Genomic DNA, 16,345 nt, shown 5'->3' on the forward strand with positions numbered 1-16,345 from the left:
GCATGTACTTGGTACCACAGCTGTCTGATACTTATGAGCATGGCGTTTTTGAATTAAATTTGTGCATATATGTCTTTGCAACAACCGTATTTTTCGGACTATAAGATGCACTGCAGTAGAAGACGCACCAAGATTTTGAAGAGAAAAAAAAGGTTTTTGCAGTCTGCAGACCTCCAAAAAACAGCCCATTTTTCATGAAAAACAGCCCATTTTTCATCCCCCCCCCCAAAAAAGGACATGAATAGCCTTTAGGGGATTTATAGAGTGCTGGGGATTGGGGGGGAGAGGAATTGAGCAAAAACCAGCCCATTTTTTGCTCATTTCTGCTCTCCCCAGCTCCTAGGAGCTCTCTTAAAGCCTCCTAAAGGCTATGCATGGCCGTTTGGTGAAGGGGGTGGGGCTTTGGGAGGCAAAAAATGACATATTCAGTGTATAAGACGCATCCAGATTTTCAGCCTCTTTTTTGATGGAAAAAAGTGTGTCTTATACTCTGAAAAATACGGTCTATATGTGTAATATTTTTTGTGCAGTTAGATTATCCTTGAAATGTGAGGTTCCTAATTTCTTAAAACAACTGTTTTACAAATTGTGATTAATCCCTACCCCATTTTTCAATTACTGTCTTCTGTGAATTTGGCCACAGTAAGCTAATTCAATCATTTTATTTTGGTAGTAAAGTCATGGTAAAACATTGTCTTTCTAAAATGTGACATTTATGCTGATTTTAAACCATTGCTGATATCAGCTTTCTAATAAGCAAAGTTTCTTGAAAGTTCTTATTTAACAATAATGTTGGAACCTTGCTAGCCATGCCAAAACTTATAAAAATTGCTTTGTTTTACAATCACATACCTTTAAAAAATCAAGTAAATATAAATTGGAATATTTACTCATTATTTGGTTTAAAATATTTTAACTTCATTGCATGTTATTTCATAGGATGAAATGGATAGAATTGGAGTTTAGATATTGTAAGTTAGGGTTTACATATGATAAAATGTGATTATAAAATATGAGGAAATAATTGGTAATGCTTTAAATTAACGTCTCTTGCATGACAAAGTTCATAATGTCAATCTTTTTAAAGACGGGTTGAACAATTGGCATAATAGCTGCTTAGCTATAGAACAGCCATAAGCTATTAAAGATGTGTATATTATTGTTTCTCTGGGATTCAATGGCAGTCTACATTCATTACAAAAATTGTATATTCTGGTTGCTTTTTTTATTGAAAAACTCAGTGAGAATGCTATTGGTTTCATAACTATTTCTAAATTTTAATTCCCATCAAAAGGTATTTTCAACTAATTTTAGAATATATTCCACAATCTGCTTCTGAAAGTGTCTGCTTTGCACTTTATTTATTAATCAATATATGAAATCTATACAGTTATAATATTCTGAGTGTAAATAATTAGGAACAAGTCTAATATTATATCTGCTGGTAGGAATATCCTGAAGGATGCAGATAAAATTTTAGCTTTGTTTATTGTTCATAAAATATTTACATACTATGAAATTAATATTTCTAGTAATCTTTGGATCCAATAATCTTTGGACTAAAACAAAAAGAACATATATTTCAAAGTGAATGAGAACATTTCAATCCCCACTCCCTGCCTACATAAAAGGGGAATATTAAGAGGTAGACAAGATTATATTTAAGGTTGCAAAGAATATGCAATGTCATAAAAAATGAATATTGTATCATGGTGGATATACTGCCTTTGTTGATTTTGTTTACATATTTTAAACATATTGATAAATTACATTCTTCTCGATATGGACAAGTTACATGGACGACTGCGAGCCACCACATGTTTACTGGACCCGTGTCCCTCCTGGCTTGTACTGGCATCCTGGGAGGTCACACGAGGCTGGCTCCAGGAATTAGTGAACGCTTCATTGAGAGAGGGGCTCTTGCCAGCTGTCTTGAAAGAGGCGGTGGTGAGGCCCCTACTCAAGAAGCCTTCTCTGGACCCAGCTGAGTTAGCAAATTACCGTCCCGTCTCCAACCTTCCCTTTTTGGCGAAGGTTGTAGAGAGTGTGGTGGCGCAACAGTTCCCACGGCACTTGGAAGAAATTGATTATCTGGACCCGCGCCAGTCCGGCTTCCGGCCCGGTCACAGCACGGAGACGGCTTTGGTCGCACTGGTGGATGATCTTTGGAGGGCCAGAGATGGGGGTTGTTTCTCCATCTTGGTCCTATTAGATCTCTCGGCGGCTTTCGATACCATCGACCATGGTATCCTACTGCATCGCCTGGAGGGGTGGGGGTGAGGGGCACCGTTCTGCGGTGGTTCTCCTCCTACCTCTCTGGTCGAGCGCAATGTGTGTTGACAGGAGGGCAGAGGTCGAGCCTGAGGCCGCTCTCCTGCGGCGTGCCGCGGGGGTCGGTCCTCTCGCCTCTCCTGTTCAACACATACATGAAGCCGCTGGGCGAGGTCATTCGTGGGTTTGGGGTAGATTACCACCTGTACGCTGATGACACTCAGCTGTACATCTCTACCCCGGACCACCCCAGTGATGCCGTCGAAGTGATGTCCCGATGTCTGGAAGCCGTACGGATCTGGATGGGAAATAACAGACTCAAGCTCAATCCATCAAAGACGGAGTGGCTTTGGCTACCGGCACCCCGGTTCAACCTGTTGCACCCATCACTGGCCATTGGGGGCGAACAACTGGCCCCCGTGGATCGGGCACGCAATTTGGGTGTCCTCCTGGATGCCCGGCTGTCAATGGATGACCATGTGACAGCCGTGGCAAGGGGGGCGTTCCACCAGGTTCGCCTGGTCCGCCAATTGCGTCCCCTATTGGACCGGAACGCCCTTTGCACAGTCACCCATGCGCTTGTGATGTCCCGACTGGACTACTGTAATGCTGTCTACATGGGGCTCCCCTTGAGATGCACCCGAAGGCTGCAGCTGGTTCAGAATGCGGCCGCGCAGACAATTGTGGGAGCTACTAGATACTCCCACGTAACACCTCTGCTGCGCGGGCTGCACTGGCTACCTGTGGCTTTCCGGGTGCGTTTCAAGGTGTTGGTTATCATCTTTAAAGCGCTCCATGGCACAGGACCTAGCTATTTATGGGATCGTATCCTGCCCCACACATCCCTTCGGCCGATTCGCTCTCAAAGGGAGGGACTCCTCTGGGTGCCGTCCACTAGGCAATGCCAGCGGGCAACGCCCAGGAGTAGGGCCTTCTCTGTGATGGGCCCGACCCTCTGGAATGACCTCCCCCCGGATATCAGAACTACCACCGACCTCCGCTCCTTCCGTAAGAAGCTTAAAACCCACCTGTTCAATTTAGCTGGCCTGGCCTAATACCAATTTTAGTCCCTCAAGTCTGTTTTGTTAAATTTTTAGGGGTATGCGTTTTAGTTGATTTTAACTTTTATTATTCTGTACAGTTGAATTTAGGTTTAATTTGTTTTTAAGGGAATATATTTAAGGGTATTTATCTTTTGTACCTATTTTTAATGAGATGCCTGTACACCGCCCCGAGTCCCTCCGGGGAGAGGGGGCGGTCTATAAATTTTGAAAAATAAATAAATAAATAAAATTTTTCTGCTAGTTGCAACTTTCATATTATGAGCTCAAATTTAGGCATGATGCAAAAAAGCAAAAATGCCAGTTGGAAGATTCTCTATTACAGATCTTCATCTGATGCAACCTAGTCAGAAGACTATTGTAACCATATTCTAAGTTGAAAATTGTGATAGTGAAACATGTGAAAATCATGAAAGTCTATGCAACTATTCAGCTTTATCTTCATTCTAATATTAAATGCTTGTCGGGATTTTGTAAAAGATTTGATGATGTTATCCATTCAGTTGTGTCTGACTCTTGGCGATTCTGTGGGCCAGGTCTCTCGGTGTTTTCCAATCTTGTGCTACTTCTTTGAGTTGTTCTATACTCTGACTGATGTCAGCTTTGGTGGCTAGATTTTCTTTTACTGCTAACTCTTCCAATCATAATTGCTTTCTCCAGTGAAATCCCGCACACCATGGCCAAAATAAGTGAGATGCTTTATGATTTTGCTTCCCAGTTATGTGCTTCAGGACTTGCTTGTTGGTCACCTTTACTGTCAAAGAATTAATACATGTAGGTGAATTATATAGCAAATCATGTATACCTTTCTCAGCTTTCACTATCTATCCTGTCTATCATTTTGTGGTAAGCACTCTCTATATATCCTTTTAGCCTACTCCTTTGTCGGGGAAATATGGACAGCTATTGATATCAGATTGTGGGAAAGAATGGTTTCATTCAGTAGAAGGTGGTTAATACAATCTCAATGAAGACAGAAGAAGAAGAAGAAGAAGAAGAAGAAGAAGAAGAAGAAGAAGAGGAGGAGGAGGAGGAGGAGGAGGAGGAGGAGGAGGAGGAGGAGGAGGAGGAGGAGGAGGAGGAGGAGGAGGAGGAGGAGGAGGAAGGGGAAGGGGAAGGGGGGAGAGAAAATGAGATCACATAATAGTTTGCTCTGTTAATCATCAGTGAACAGCAAGTTTGAATCCTGGGTTATTAAGTGATTTCTTGAGTAAATTGAGATATTGTAATTTTATCTGGATGACACTAGAACTGACATTTTGAAGGCATTTAAGTGGCAGCAACAGAGTATTCTTACTATACAGCCTGTTCACTTAACCAAGAGAAGCATTTTGTGCTAATTTGTAATGACATCTTCAACAATACATACACAATTAGATGCTAATGAAGAAATCAATATTTTAAACCAGGAATGACAGTACTTTGAAATAGAGGATGAAATGAATGTTCAGTGTATCACCATCTTTTCAGATCAGTGTTAACACAAATTCCTTCTCTCCACCATTGTAAAAAGAACAGTGCAGTAGTATCAGATAAAAAGCCCAATATCCTTTACTTGGTGGTATAATTAATCAATACCCTGATAATTCACATAATAATGCAAACCCTTAAACACATTGAATTTAATACTGTTATTGAAACCACGTTTTCCAGAATTCCCAACCAACATTTTGTTCTAACTTACTTGATTTGAGTCCTGTTTATCCAAGTTTATCCAAGACCAATCCTACTTTCTTATCTTGGGATAGCGATGAATCTTAGAATTATAAGCTTTACAAAAGGATTTATTATTGCATCATAAAGTCTTATTTGTGCAAGACTTTCAGGATCAGGATATTTTACAAAAGAGCCAATTTTGTCTAGTGATTAAGGCATCAGGCTAGAAACCAAGAGACCACAGGTTCCACTCTTGCCTTAGGCATGAAAGCCACCTTCTCTCAGACAGCGTTTTTCAATGATTTCAGGTAAATATTTCCAAATAAGTGTGCCTAGAATTGTACTATTACTGTTTTAAGCACTAGTTTCAGAGCCACTAACAGGCTTTAAATTTGCTTCAATGACAACAGTAGAATTATATAAGATTGAATATGATCAGCAATATCAATGCCAATATCATATTAAAGGTAAAAGTTCCCTTTGCATATATGTGCTAGTCGTTCCCGACTTTAGGGGGCAGTGCTCATCTCCATTTCAAAGCTGAAGAGCCAGCACTGTCCAAAGACATCTCCGTGGTCATGTGGCCAGCATGACTAAATGCCAAAGGCACACAGAACTCTGTTACCTTCCCACCAAAGGAGATTTCTATTATTCTACTTGCATTTTTTACATGCTTTCAAAGTGCTAGGTTGGCAGAAGCTGGGACAAGTAACAGGAGCTCACTCCATTATGCGGCACTAGGGATTCAAACCGCCAAACTGCTGATCTTTCTGAGTGACAAGCTTAATGTCTTAGCCACTTAGGCACTGCACCCCTTGTTGTTATATATTATATATTTAATTGGGGGGCTCCTATTTTTTTCTGTAGACTACAACTCTTTTCCTCAGTCATGTGTCAAAAACACAGCCCTTGAAATAAAGAAATGTGCTTTCTATATTTTAAGCTGGCAAAAAATGGATGCATTTGAGTAAAAGTACTGTATAAAGATGTATTATCTTATTGTACCAGAAGGCTGCCTTCAAGTCAAATTTTCAGTTGGGAAATTGCATGTAGTAAATTTTATGTGACAAAATGCTATTCTCTATAATGGAATAAAATAAAATAAAAAATATAATTGCAAGCACTATATCTGTCAATTTGGTTCATTTTATGACAGATTTTTGCTTTGTTTTATGCACTTGAGTAAGCTAATGTGTGAAAATTATCATCTTTCTTGCTGTGACATTTTGCTTATCCTTTGCTGCTCTTTCAAAGTAGGGGCTTATCTACAGAGCTGTTTAGTTAAACATCAGTGACCCAAAAGAGGATCTGAATAAAGGAGTTATACAGCAGTTTACTATTCCTTTTCATCTAACCAGAATCTGAGCATAGTAACAAACCAGATGAGAAGCAACACATTGACATATAATCCTAATAAAATGGAGTACAGTTGAGTAGTTTCTGGTCTAGGAAGGTGGTGATCAAACAAATTCTGGAAGAGGCCACATTCATCTTGAAAGATCAACTTCACTGTTTGGAAGTATTCCTTGTGCCAACTATTCTTCCTATAAAAGACAAGTGGTTCTTGTGGCCAAGAACTCCACATATAGAGTTGAGTCTTTTCTGAGTAGAGAAAGCATAATACAATTTATACATGCACTCATAAACTGATTACTACAATGCATTATGGGACAATCTTTGAAAACATTTAAAGATACCAATTATTCCAAACTAGCTTTTGTGATTAGTGTGATTCACTAATAGCTGTGTAGGCTATCAAGCCAGTTTTGGGTCCTTTGCAAAGTGCTGATGTCAATCCTTAAAGTCTTGAATATCTTGCTAGTAGGAAATCTCAAGAAAGCTTCCTCACATTTCAGTCATCTTGAAGGCCATGTTTAGATGGCTTTTCCAACTAAGACCTTCTTAGCTATAAGTGCCATTTATAAGAATGTTTTTCCCAGACAGGAATTCTTGGGACACACATTAATCCCTTTTTAAGACTAGGGTCTTTTACTAGCAAGGTTTATGCTGAGTATATCCATTATATGCACTCATGTAATGGTGTTATCCATTCAGTTGTGTCCGACTCTTGGCAGTTCTAGTTTTTTTGTTTCAATATTTTTATGCTTTATTTTGAATAAATCACTTGCAGTTCATGGAAATAATTTAAATGGAAATGTAATGATACAATAAATGTATACAATAAATGGTACAATATAACATAATTGTAACAGAGACCCTGCTTGAATCCATGAGTTAAGTTTAGAGGTCTAAACCTTTCCCAGAACTTTATAGATTTTTACATCCAGACCTTGCCTCCTGCTTCTAAAGGACATTTCATTGTCTTTGCCACCATTATCACCTTGACTTCTACACGCAGGGCTGCCTTTTGCAGTTAATAGAGAATGGGAAAATGAAACAATTCCTATGTTGCCACTAACTATATAGAGTTGAATACCTCCTGGGGAGATAAATGAATTTCACAAGAGATAGACAGAATCTTTGTCTTTAAAAAAGAAAGGGTAAACTGCAGTAATTATCTTTAACTTTTTAACTTACATTAAAAAATATTACAAGCAGACCCAGAGAAACCGTTGGCTTGCTACAAATAAGAACTTGTTAGGAGATACGAGTGGAATTATTATTCTAAATCACAAAAGAACACACACACACACACACACAAATATTTACATATGCTCATGCCCAATCTGAGACGTGCTCAAATAAACCCTTTAAAGACACATAATTATTGATCTTGCACAGAGAGTTAAAAGACAGAAGACTTATACATCCCTTATACAAAATAAGCATCAGAATTCTAACTTTTTTTCCTTACAAGATATGTTACCTATTCTGCTGGAAGGTCTGAGGAAGAACAATAGTACAGCTTACTTGAATACAAGGCACCAGTCTTGTGACAACAACAGGATGCATTGATGACAGAGGACCCTTTATGCAGCTCTCAAATATTCAATAAACATCTCAACCCATACTTGATTCCTTGCTTGCTGTTCACCAGTTTCTCATCACTTAATCTGCAGGAGGGAGGAAGGAAGGAAGGAAGGAAGGAAGGAAGGAAGGAAGGAAGGAAGGAAGGAAGGAAGGAAGGAAGGAATATACTACTAGCTGGCTGCAGCTCATGATTTTTTCAGAACAGTATCATATACCCTGAACTATCAAACATCTTGGATTATCCTCATCAATTAATCTTCTATAAAACTGACACATATCACTTATGGGATGTATTGTCAACAAGATATTTTTGAGAGCAGACCTACGGTATGATAACTGTGATATTTTGCAACATATTGACATAAACCCTCACCTGAAAATTAAGGAACCATTATTTCATCTAATGTTTAATAGTCACTTTTCATTTCATTGTGAAAACAGATAATCTTTGTTGTAATAACAAATGTATCTCTGAGGGAGCTAAAGTTGGTTCAAAAATATGGAATCAGATGATAGATAGATAGATAGATAGATAGATGATAGATAGATAGATAGATAGATAGATAGATAGATAGATAGATGATAGATAGATGATAGATAGATAGATAGATAGATAGATAGATAGATAGATGATAGATAGATAGATAGAGCTATCTAATGGCTTAAAAATAAATCTGTCAATTAACTTGATGTGCCAAGACTAAACTGGCTAATTGAAATGTTTCATAGAACTCCATAATGCTCCCCAGTCAGATGAACTGAGGTAATTAATTCCAAGGTGTAAAACACTTTGTTAAAGCAAGGACATCTGCCTCTCAAACCTCTAATTGTGAACCTACAGCAGTAGGACAATAGAATGGGTTTGGTGTAACCGATAATTTTTTTATGTTCTATTTTAAAATATGGGTGACTAGGGAACTGGAAACTAAATCCTGCAAGAAATAGGTACATTCAGCCTTGAGAAGAAAAGACCAATGGCAATGATTCCATTCATAAGGTACCTGATATGTTTGTGCAGTCTTTGAAATTGATTTTGGAAGAAGTATTTTAGAGTTTAAGTCAAGTACAGCAGCTGTCTGCTATTCATTAGAGCAGGCTTTTTTCCAGGCTGCTTTTATGAAGTGAATAATCATTAAAGCAGAACCTATTTAATGCAACTCTTAAAACAGCAGCATTTTCTTTTTCAGGCATTCATGAGGAAAGAATGCTGTGCTTTAATGAACAGCAGAAATGTCAAAAATACTTCTTCTGAATCATTTATGAAGCTTGCCTTGACCTAGTATCTGAAAGGAGGCCATGTAGAAGAAAGAAAGAAAAATCCATTCTCCATCATTCAAGAGTGATGAACATGAAATGGGCAGATTCTGGTTGAATGGTATGTAAGCCATGCTACCTGCACGACAGTTGGATTTATGACAGCCAATTACCATAGGACATGGTGAGTTTCTCCTTGATGGAAGTGTTCAAGCAAAGCTTTGACCACCACATATTAGGTATTAAGCAGGAATGGTGCCCATATAGAAGCCCCCATGCCCCAACTAGTCTTTCCAAATTTGTACAATTATGGTTTTATTTCTTCCAAGTAGTTCAGGGTAACATATATTTTTGTCTGTACACAAAACTTGTGATAGAACAATTTGTTGCATAGTATGGCAGCGGCAGCCGCAGGGACGCTGCTCAGAGGCTAAAAAGCTGAGCTTGTCATTCAGAAAGGTCGGCAATTTGGCGGTTCGAATCCCTAGCACCACGTAAGAAAGTGAGCTCCCGCTACTTGTCCCAGCTTCTGCCAACTTAGCAGTTTGAAAGCATGTAAAAATGCAAGTACAAAAAATAGGAACCACCTTTGATGGGAAGGTAACAGCTTTCCGGGCTCCTTCAGCGTTTAGTCATGCCGGCCACATGAGCACAGAGACATCTTCAGACAGTGCTGGCTCTTTGGCTTTGAAATGGAGATGAGCACCGCCCCCTAGAGTCGGGAATGACTAACACATATATGCAAGGGGAACCTTTATCTTTACCTTTATGTCATCATGGGATGGAAATTTGGAGTGTATAGATCAGGGGTGTCCAAACTTGAGAACTTTAAGACTTGTGGACTTCAACTCCCAGAATTCCCCAGCCAGCATGGCTGGCTGGGGAATTCTGGGAGTTGAAGTCCACAAGTCTTAAAGTTCCCAAGTTTGGACACCCCTGGTATAGATGCTGTCTATTAGCCAAACACTTTTCCAGGAAAACTACACTTTCAGCCTAGCCGTACAATATTTAGAAAGCCAAGGAATTCTCATAAATTGGGAAAGGATCTTGGGAAATGAGGAAGACTTTGGGAAAGCAAATGAATCCCTAGAAGAAATTATATATATTGCCTTTGTTATATCAAAATTCCATTGTCTTTGCTGTTTTGCTCAATTAAGTACTATATTCTAATAATGTGACTGACTAGGCAAATTTGTTATACCCCAAGAAAGACTTGGCTGATCTATCTCATCACATGTATATTTAATTTACATAAGTCTATAAAGAAACTATGTCTTTTTAGGTCTGAATCTGTCTCCAACACTATCAAGTAAACTAATTTCTGCTTTAATATACATTGCAATAGTTTCCAGTTCAAATGGACTCCTAAATTATATCACTATCCTACCAATCAAGGATATTTATTTATCTCTAGATTTTCTACCTTTTCTGAAATTTACCTCAGTAAATACTGTTAGCACATCTAAGAAAGCTAGCTTTCCAATTCACCAGTGGTGAAGTCTAGGTTTTTTAAAAAGGTGATAATTAAAATAGACTGAGGAGTTCAAATCCAGTTCAAATTCAACAATACTTCTCTGTTAGGATACTGTTTTCAAATAATATTAGTGCAAGACTTGTTAATTTATCTAGATTGAAAGATAACCATCTGGGATTAGTCTATCATTTAAATGTATAACCCTGTTGACCTGAGAGTGGGCTTCAAAAATCTGAATATTATAGCTTCAAAAATCTGAATATTAGAACTAGAACATGAGAGTTCATAAGCCTATCCCTCAGGGAGCATGGCTGAGCTCTCACATGACTTTATTGTATCCCTTCTACTGTGTCTTTCTGCTGCTCAGTGACATCATTATATCAGAAATAAGCTAACAACACAGGCAGTGAAGCAACAATGGGAAGGAGTCTTATCATAAAAGAGGATTTCCTAATTTCCTTTTGAGGAAGGAAACTTGTTATACTGGCAAGCAATGACAACACTGAAGATTTTTCATGCCAGAAAACAACCATGAGCATTGTCTTCAATCCACTAAATGGTAAAACTGTGTTAAATTCTATCTTTTAAAATGGTACTTTTAAACATTTCAAATACGATAATTTAGAAATGAACTCTTCGTGGCCTTTCTATTACTCATGTCTACCCCTTTCTTTTTTTAAGAATGCCCTTTCATGATTACAGGATATTCAATAATAACAGAGGAAGATTGGCACATTCTCCCTGAATGCAGCATCACCTGCATCTTAAAATAGTTTAGTGATTTCTATGGCACAGTTTTCAGATGTCCGTGTGCTATTTTTCAAAAGAAAAAAGTTCTATCATTTGCAATTTAAAGGAAAACACCCTAATATGCATTAGAATTAAATAATTCTCTGAAGCAATAGGCTAGAGATTTGTAAACCACATCCTTATTTTCAAGCATTTGTTGCATATTTGTAAAAGTGACATAATTCAAAATTAGAACAGTGTTTTTGAGGAACAATAAAAAATAAGTAGAAAGAAGTAAAGACAAAGGTTCCCCTTGCACATATGTGCTAGTCGTTCCCGACTCTAGGAGCGGTGCTCATCTCTGTTTCAAAGCCAAAGAGCCAGTCTTGTCTGAACACATGAGTCTAGCATGACTAAATGCCAAAGGCACATGAAACGCTTCCCACCAAACATGGTCCCTATTTTTATTCTTGAATTTTTTACGTGCTTTCGAACTGCTAGGTTGGCAGAAGCTGGGACAAGCAACAGGAGCTCACTCCATTATGCGACGCTAGGGATTCGAATCACTGAACTGCCGAACTTTCTGATCAACAAGCTCAGCGTCTTAGTCACTGAGCCACATACTTTTTGCCTTAATAAAGCGGAGAATTCCTACCAAATTTTATTTTCCTCAGTCTTGTCTTTATCCCCTTTTATTTGTTTGATTTTTTTAATGGCCTACCCAATGTTATGATTACAAACTAAGAATAAAAAATGAAAAAATGTCTCATTTTTAATCTATACTTAAATTATTTTTATGTGTACCATTTCCTAAGATAGGAATTAAAAGAAAACCAGAAAGGTACATACAAAATTACATTCACAAAGGCACAGATATGAACATTTGTTTCAAAGTGAATTCATTTCATAATTATACACACTACAGTATGTCCTAAGTCTTATCTGAGGGACTGTATTACATATGTGTTTCTGCAGTGTGGAAAGACTTCAGCATGGCATGAGTGTTTTTTTTTTCCAGTGCTTCAAACTAAAAACAAATCAGCAATATTTATTATAGGGGTTATGACACAATACTGCAGGCTGCATTCTGCTGACTGCCAGGAGTTTGATCGGAACCAGCTCAAGGTTGACTTAACCTTCCATCCTTCTGCAGTTGGTAAAGTGAAGACCCAAATTGTTGGAGGCAATATGTTGACTCTGTAAACAGCTTAAAGAGGACTGTAAAGCACTATGAAATGGTATATAAGTTTAAGTGCTATTGCTATAGTTAATGTGATCACATATATAGATGTCGTGACCATGAAGGGGGATATTTTACACTATTAAAATTGGATTTTCCACCATTTCCAGTTGACATTCATTGAAATTGGATAGCTTCTAAGTTAGGGCTAATTGAAAATGGCAGCTGTGCTAAAGTTGTATAACATGGTTAATCAAAGAAAAGCTGCCAGTCATGGATAAGAACACATGTAGGATGAGGAAAGTAAGAGTAACTTCAATATGATATGGAAAAGAAGTGTTATTGTTGTGCATTCCTGTCTTTTACTTCCCCCAGGGTTAATCACAATTTCAGATTGTGGAATCTTGTCAACCTGTAAAAGTTTATCCTGAGCAAATAAATTCAGTGGTCACTTTCTTAGCTGGTTATATAAAATGGCTCTTTGTAGGTTGCTGACATTCAGAATGCAGCCAATTAAATCTGAGAGGTGAGAATCCTCTTGAATGCATTTTATGACTTATATCAGCAGGTAAAAAAATGTTTTGACAACTGAGATGGTGATGCATGAAGCCAGCATAATTCCACTGAGAGTGGCAAATATTAGCTCTGTATCCTGCTCACTGTGCTAACATTTCAGTCTGCAAGAACAAAAATAAAAAGAAGCCACAGCTCTGGAGACACACTGTGAGGAGATAGGCTGTGGAGATGAAGTGCCATTTTAATATATTCAGTTTCCTGGGCATAGATTGTCACACGGAGCTTTCAGTCAATCAACTTCTAAACCAGCACTAACTGTGGTGTGAGCTCTTACCCCCTTTTTTCCTGCTGCAAATATTAGTACTTAAAAACACCAAATCAAAACAACTCACACAGCTGGAATCTCTACCATAATTACAATGGACAGCTGGGCCTCAGCATTGGCTGTAGCTCTGAGGAGGGCATGTGTATTCAGGTGTTGTGTGATTTGCTTACAGTGCAGTGTTTAGTTCCCAGTTGGCCTCCTCTAACTGTGAGACACTGGCTTCAAATACAGGTAAGACCTACTTAAAGAAAGGAGGAGGTATTTGACAGGCAGTGACATCTGGCATGTCTACCATACCCCTGCTGCGATGGAGCGAAGGGGAAAGGAATTTTGACTTTAGGATTTTTGTATCTTATGCAGCTGCTCAAGCCACAAAGCTCAGGCTTTGAAAAAAACCCACATATATATATCAATTTTCAGTTCAGTCTCATATCACATATAAGCACATTTAACAAATCTAGGCTTCTATAAATGTTAAATGACCTGACTCATTTACAGCTTAATTTGTTTTCTCCATATGCAGGGTAATTCAATGCACTGGAAGGGAATGAGATGAAAAAGAATAAATTGTTATTTGACAGACATAGCATAGAGGAAAAACTGCATTTATCCATTCATCCAACGGTATGTATTCTTTTAATGTGATTAGCTGTGAACAGTAACCTGTGGCAGATTTATATGGGCCTCATATCATTGTATCCTATCAGTATTACTAGTTTCTCCTTCAGGAAGCATATGATATATGCTCCATCCTACCTTTCTAATATTTCGGTGTTCAAAACCATTCTTCCTTGCCTATTGTTAGAATGGCTCTGCTCTGTGTACTGTATTGCACTTAAGACCTGTGAGGTTAGTGCTCCTTGTTGGTGTGCATCTCCTGCTAATATTTTAGTGCAGTTCTGACTTATGTTTTCTGAGCATCAGTTTCATTTGGGGCAAAATGCCATCTTTTGATATTTCTTGAAAATATAAGTGTACACATAATGTGATGGGATAGTTCTTACATTTCTGTGTATAATTGCAGGTGCTACATATAAAAGCCAAAGATGCAGCTTTCAAAGTTGGAAGAATGTCATTATCATAAACAGTGACCAGATGAAACTGTTAAGTGGATAAAGCAGTAGAGATTGCAGTAAACATCATATTAATTTAGGACTGAGGCCAAGATCTCCCAATATGTTGCCATGGGCAGTTAGCAGACATGAGATTGTGTAGTACTGAAACAGGTTTTCCTCTGTCTACTATTAGACCAAAACTCCTGAATGAGTCATTATCATACCATGCTTGTTGGCTTCCTGGATGCATCTAAACTGGCAACTATTGCCTATTAAAGATCATCATCACATACATGCCTGGGCAAATATTTTGTGCTCATCGCCAAAATAGGGGGCTACTAAAAGTATGAGAGGATGAGGTGGCTTAGTGATTAAAGATGTTGAACCTGTTGGTTGAAAAACTGGTAGTCTGGGTTCAAGACCTTAGTTCTGTGCAAAAGGGTGAACTCCTGCTATTTGTTCCATATATTGCCCACCTAGCAATTCAAACACATTCAAATGCGAGTAGATAAATAGGTACCACGATGGTGGGAAGATAACGGTGTTCCATGCACTTCAGTCATACTGGCCACAAAACTATGGGAATGTCTTCAGACAATGCTGACTCCCTCAACTAAGGGAGCCCCCTAAAGTTGGAAATGACTGGACAGGGGGAATTTTTACTTTTAAAATTATGAAAGGCATTGAGAGTTCATTTGTTGAAACTGGCTATGTACAAGATATATACATGTATGTACATTAGCAGATGCTTGTGTGTATTTATTTCCTATATTACATAGCATTATACTAGTTGCGTTTGATACAATTGTTATAAAATATTAGTTGCATTTATAGAATTTAGCATTTTGTACAGAGACAGCATTAGAATTATAAACATTTAAAAGATTAGCAAGAATCCAAAATATTACCTTTCTCTCTATTTCAATTTCCACAAATATTATAGAGTTTGATGCTTATTTGGGACACTCTTAGCTCTTTCAAGTGTCCAGGCATAATCTCAAAATCTAAAAATTACATATAAACATGTGTAGGAGAACCATCGCTATTAAGAAAGCCATGTAACTAGAAATATTTTTACATACATATTAAACATACTTCATTATTCTTGAAGATCTGACCTTGTTTTAAAAACCATTGAAATAAAATCATGTCCCTTCGGGGAGAGGGGGCAGTCTAGAAATCTAATAAATAAATAAATAAATTAATTAATTAGTCATATAACGTTTGAAAATTTCATAAATATCTGCATGCAAGATTATTTTCAAGAATGTCTCCAATTACAACAGCACATTTTCATGTATCCTTCTCTAATACTAGCTTTTCCTAATAGAGTGTATTTTTATGGGTTGCATTTTCACATATATTTTTAAATATATATTTTATATATTTCTTGGACATATAGTTGCGGAAAATAAATGAGTTGTGACCTATAAATAAATAAATGCACACAGCTATTGCCTTCCCCAATCTGTTATTCCTTTATTATTTAAGGAGTACATTATATATACTTTATTAGGCTATATTAATCTTCATGTTACATTGAGAACTGAGAAAATATAACTAAGATTGAGGCCAGGCTGTTTCAAGCAAAATTCATGTAGTAATTACTTAATGGTTTTGAAACCTTTCTGTAAAACATATTGCACAATAGTAATTCCATGCCTAAATCACATATTAAATGTAATGTATCTTCATCAGTGCCCCAAGAACAAAAAAATAAAACCCATTTTCCTGAGCCCTTTTCCTTTTATTTAATGCAAAAAGATAAGTCTGAGCCTAATACCCTATAGGAGACAAACTACTCATAAAATACAATGTTCTTCAGGATAAAACTGTCAAGTTGTCCATTGATTGTGAAATTAGGTTACACTGAGTACAACTGCTTAGTTATTT

The 16,345-nt window shown here is 37.7% G+C and overlaps 1 long non-coding RNA gene across 1 annotated transcript in view; it reads right to left on the reverse strand.

Moving 5' to 3' along the window:
* Positions 1-3,570: 3,570 nt before the first annotated feature.
* Positions 3,571-16,345, reverse strand: part of LOC309392449 — a 13,184-nt gene continuing 409 nt past the window's right edge. The window contains exons 2-3 of the long non-coding RNA XR_014175447.1: positions 7,816-8,002; positions 3,571-4,086 (exon numbers count right to left, since the gene is read on the reverse strand). This is a non-coding gene — a long non-coding RNA (uncharacterized lncRNA). The remainder of the gene's footprint in view (positions 4,087-7,815; positions 8,003-16,345) is intronic.

The sequence above is a fragment of the Natrix helvetica genome, assembly GCF_964273705.1.
Source record: "Natrix helvetica genome assembly, chromosome: 5".
Classification (NCBI taxonomy): domain Eukaryota; kingdom Metazoa; phylum Chordata; class Lepidosauria; order Squamata; family Natricidae; genus Natrix; species Natrix helvetica.